General features: G+C 49.6%; 1 long non-coding RNA gene across 1 annotated transcript; it reads left to right on the top strand.

The window, feature by feature from the left end:
• The first annotated feature begins 6 nt into the window (after nucleotides 1-6).
• On the top strand, nucleotides 7-4,879 carry LOC144230743 (uncharacterized). Its single transcript, XR_013334860.1, has 2 exons — nucleotides 7-83; nucleotides 4,482-4,879. It is a non-coding gene; the product is annotated as an uncharacterized LOC144230743 (long non-coding RNA).
• The last annotated feature ends 238 nt before the right edge of the window (nucleotides 4,880-5,117 follow it).

Here is a 5,117-nt window from a genome sequence, read left to right as displayed (position 1 = left end):
TACCGCCTGCCCTGGGCCCTGAAGACGTGCAGACACCTGCTGTGCATGGAGGAGCCAGTGAGGATGGGAGGGTCACCCCCCTGGTAAGAAGTGGNCACAAAGATAGGTTCTTGGTCTGATTATTAGAAGAATCCCCAGGGCATTCAGCTCCAGGGGAAGTTTTGCTAAGCATGTTCACACAAACACAGACAGAAGTATGCAGACACACAGGAGACAGACACACTGAGACACACCCACATTCAGACACAAACTGCCCTCCTCCCTGCAGCCCAGAGGAGGATGAGGCCATTGGAGTGGCTGACACGCTGAACCATCCCGGGACGAAGACAGGGACTAGTGCCCGCCCCCAAAACCCCTCAGCTCAGCACCACTGCAGGGGCCATGGCCACTCCAGACCCAGACACACCCACCACCTGCAGTGGGGCAGAGGCTCAGAAGAAGAGACAGGACTGGAGGATGTGGTCCCCAGGCTCCACACACTCCCAGGGCCCTGCAGGTTCCCAGCACCTCCCTCCAGGCTCCTGCGGCCCCGCCCCCTCCTCTGAGGGTCTGCACGGGACGGGGAAGGCCTGAAATGATACTTCCATTAACCAGTTGGTGGTGATATTATTTTATATATTCTTCATATGCTTGAAAAAACAAATTCTGAGAAACAGGGAAGGAACCGTACAGAGAACACTCAGCAGGTTGTTCTCTGAACTGAGCAGCTGGGCCTTGCTGGTTCTGTTCCAGCTGCTGCTGGACTGTGCTGCAGGCATCAAGGGGTCAGACTCCCAGAAGGACTGTCAGGTGTACAAATCCCAGAGGCTGGACCCATGTGACTCCTGCCTGAGGCGGTGGCATTGGCCACCCTGCCAGGGGACAGGAGGAAGCCCAGGGCTGGCTGTGAGATCTGCTCTCTCTCCCACCTGCCCTGTCCATCTGGGCCTCCCATTCTGATCAGGACATGAGGAGCACAGGCAAGACCCAGAGAATCAACAGTCAGTATGGATCATAATGCCCTCGGGCCTTTCACTCTCTCCTGCCAATTCACAGGTGTTCAACTGGTTTGGATGCAGATGGAATGGAAGGAGGAGGCCCCATGGGTGACCTCCGCCCCTCCTGAGGTTCCAGGCTCTGTTTTCCACACTGAGGGAGGCCCTGAGTGCACGATGCCTCCTCCCTGTCCCACCCAGGGCGGGACAGGGCTCTGCTGATCCTGGGGAGACTGTGTGTGCCTTGTGGCTTCCCCTGGGACCTTGTGCCCAGCAGGGCTCCCCACTCTGCTTCCATCCTGCTCTTAGCCCCTACGCCTGCCAGGAAAGAGCCTGGACTCCAGAAAGAAACATGGAACTTGCACCCGGCGCCTGAAGGTCCTGCTGGGTCATTTCTTGGATTCTCAGTGCCTCAGCCTTGTCCTTCTCCTCCTGTGTGAGGCCCAGGGAGAGAGTGGGAGCAGACAGCTGGGAGGGAGAGAGTCCAAGGAACCAGGATGTACCAGATCATGCCCTTCAGATGCCTGGGTTCAAAGGTGAGCTGGGCCACCTGCTGGCCATGTGTTTTGGGCAGGTGTAAGAACCTCTCCATGCCGTTGTCATTTTCCTAATGTGGTGATCAGAGAACCGACTGCAGTGGCATCTGTGCAGAGACCCAGGGCAGCATCGGGGGCCTCTGGGCGAGGGTCCCTCCTCATCACGGTTCATTGCCAGGAGAGGGTGGAGCACCATGACCTCTCAAAGGTTGGCCATCGGTGTACACCTCATGCCTCAGTCGGGAGGGTCAAATGAGATAAAGGTCAGAACTTCAATAGCCACCCAGCCAGCCATGTTTAACTCCCTCTGGACCTCTCACATCAGAGTCCTGTTGAGATGGTCAGTGGGTCCATTTCCCAAGTAAGACTAATCTCAGGTGAGGTTATTGGTATGGGAATGTGTTTCATGTAGCTCACCGGACGAGTGGCTCGAACTCATGAAATGTGAAATCATGACCAGGGCAAAGTCAGATGATCAACTGACTGAGCCAGCCAGGCGCCCTGGCTCCTTTAATTTCTGGGTCTTGTGTATGTGCAAGGATGACAGGGAGCTGGCACTTTCAGCTATTCTTTCATTGTCTATGCACATAATAGACTGGCTGAACCTGGAGGTGGCTTTTAGTGTCTTTACTGGCCAAACACTCATGTCCTGCCCTTTTTGTGTGCATGCTTGACAAAGGAAAGGCCCTGTAACTACCCCACTCTACTGAGAAGCAAAACTGCAAACCTGTAGCCAAACTTAGCATCACTCAGTGCATTGTATAGATTAATGCCACAGCCCAAGACTTGAACATGTACTTCACCAGTTTGGCCTGGTTGTACAGTTGGATGAACTGTACAAAGTGACTGGTTATCGCTAAGTTAATCAGTTAAGGACCTGTGATGGCAGGCTCAGATAAAAACTTTACTGGAGCAAATGCATATGGCCCCTGGGACCTGATACACAGCTACTGACCAGGCTAATATCTTTTACTTCATATCGACTTGCAAGGTCCACGAGCAAGTTTGGTTTTACCTAGCAGTGCTAACAGTAAACCTTCACAGAATTGCTACAGGGCTTGGCCTATTCTGTTCTCTGCCATGAAAGAGTCCACAGAGATACTGATTTCTTGACACTTCACAAAACGTAACACTGGTCTGCTATATTGACATGATGCTGGTTGGATTTGATGAGCGGGAAGTAGCAAGTATTTTACATGCCTTTAGTAGGACGTGTGAACCACATTGAGGAAGTGGAAGACACAGATCATGAAAATTTAGGAGTTTGTCACCTGAGTGATGTTTCTGATGGTTCAGTAGTCTATTGTAGGCAGAGATAGCCTCGGAAGAAAGACACTAGTCTCTGCATCTTGCACCATTTACCGAGAACAAAAGGAACAGCCCTTGGTGGGCCTTTTTGGATTGACGCAACACAAATCACACATGTAGTTTTTTGACCCATCTCTAGAGACATTGACAAGCCTGCCAGTGTCAAGTAGGATCAGAGAATGAGAAGGCTCTGCGGTAAGTTCAGGCTGTAGTACACGCTGCTCTGTAACTGGTTCTTTATGATCCAGCAGATCCAATAATATTCACAAAGAGTTTATGGTAAATATAATTGATGTCTGAAGCCTCTCACAAGCTTGGATAGAATGATGGCTTGATCTCTAAGATTTTTAAGAAAATCCATACCCTTTCTGCAGATAACTATTTTGTTGAAAGCAACTCCTGGCTTGCTATGGGAACTTGAGATAATGAACACCTGACTCTAGCACATCATGTAATCCTGTGGCCTAAGCTCCTCACCATGAACACACCTACCCGTAAGGGTGGGCAAGTGCAGAAGCATTTATCATCAAATGGGAATGGTATAGATGAGATCAAGTTTGAGGAAGTTGGGAAAACGAGTAGATTGAATTGAGCAGGTGGCTCAGACTCCTTTGAAATGAACCCCTGCTGCGTTGGTTCTGTCTTTTAATCCATGGCTCTGGCCTCATGATGTGTTCCTTATGACCACCCGACTGAGAAAAACATTTGGGTCTGATTTATAACTGGGTTTGCACAATAAGCTGTGACACAAAAGTAGTCAGCTACAGCTCTGTGGGGTGACCCTGAAAGACAATGGATTTGACTTCCTTGCCAGAACACCATCTGCAGATTTGTAGGATGCCTCTCCACCGTCATGGCATCGGCCCATTGTTATGTCTGATCAAGGAGCTCATTTCACAATGACGCTCAGCAGTAAGTTCATGCTCATGGAACTAACTTTTTGCCACATGCTTCATCACCCAGAAGTGGGTAGCCTAACTGGAAGGTAGAGTGGCTTAGGTTTTATTGCAGCATCAGTTGGGAGATGACGGGCTCTGTTTTACCTGATGCAGTATATGCTTTGAATCAGAGACCATTATATGGTATTGTCTCCCCATAGCCAGGACACTGGGCTGTAAAAGAGAAGAATTGGGCATGGCTCCTTTTGACACCTAGCAACCCACCTGCAGAATGTTTGCACCTTGTCCCAGCAACTTAATTCTGTTCATTTAGATGGTTAATCTCCAAGAGGTTAATATCAAGGGACATAGAAATTATTCCACTGGGGGCACCTCGGTGGCTCAGTCAGTTGAGTGTCCGTCTGATTCTTGATCACAGCTCAAGTCATGATCTCATGGCTTATGGGATGGAATCCCACATCGGGCTCTGTGCTGACAGTGTGGAGCCTGCTTGGGATCTTCTCTCTCCCTCTCTGCCCCTCCAACTGCATGAACTCTCTCAAAATATTTTCAAAATTCCATTGAATTCTACCTGAATAGACATTATTCCACTGAACCAACAGAACCAACAGACAAAGATTACTTATCCTGGTTCCAGGGATTTTGTTTGGTGGAAATAGAGATGTTGCACTGTTTTATGTGAGTTCTAATATGTTTTGAAGTTTGCATATGGAAACTCAGTAGACTAAAGGGTGGGTGGCTGTCCTTTTCCTTATTCCCTGTAGGTGAATGACCTATAGCCGAATGACGGGAGCAGAAGTCGGACGCCTAACCAATTGAGCCACCCAGGCGCCCCTGGGGAGGTCAGAAAGGGGAGCGAGAGCAGAAAAGTTGAGTACAGGAAGACTTGTCAATTACAAACCCCAAGAGAATTACCATCAACAAGAATGATCAGTTACAGGCCCCAGCAGGAAAAGATGTACTTGAAAGCTGTATAAGAAACCAAATGCCCCGCAACTCAGCCAACGAGAAACCAGCATCACCCTGAACTCCTCCAATGGACTTTCATTCAAAACAACTCTCTCCTTTGTTGAACTTGCCTGTGGTTTTGCCATAGCTTACAGGTCCTGGATTGCAATTCTCTGCTATCCACAAATAAACCTATTTTTGCTAGGGAAATTAATTTTAAAGTAAGAGAGGACATACCTGTGTAAAAAGAACCAGAGAGCTACAAAAGGCTAGCAGGTCTCATCCCCAGAGGGTGGGAGTGCCCTAGACTTCAATTCAGGCAGAGCCTTTGGGGAGTCTTTGAAACAAGAGCAACAAAGTAAGGGGGAGAGTAGACACAAAGGCTCCTTCAGTGCAAATGCCCCCCCCCACCCCGCCCGCCCCGGGGTGGGGGTATGTGGAGACCTGCAGCC

This window comes from Crocuta crocuta, unplaced genomic scaffold, assembly GCF_008692635.1.
Source record: "Crocuta crocuta isolate KB4526 unplaced genomic scaffold, BGI_CrCroc_1.0 scaffold3292, whole genome shotgun sequence".
Taxonomy (NCBI): Eukaryota; Metazoa; Chordata; class Mammalia; order Carnivora; family Hyaenidae; genus Crocuta; species Crocuta crocuta.
Note: the sequence above shows the minus strand (reverse complement) of the source record. Positions and strands in the feature narration are given on the sequence as shown.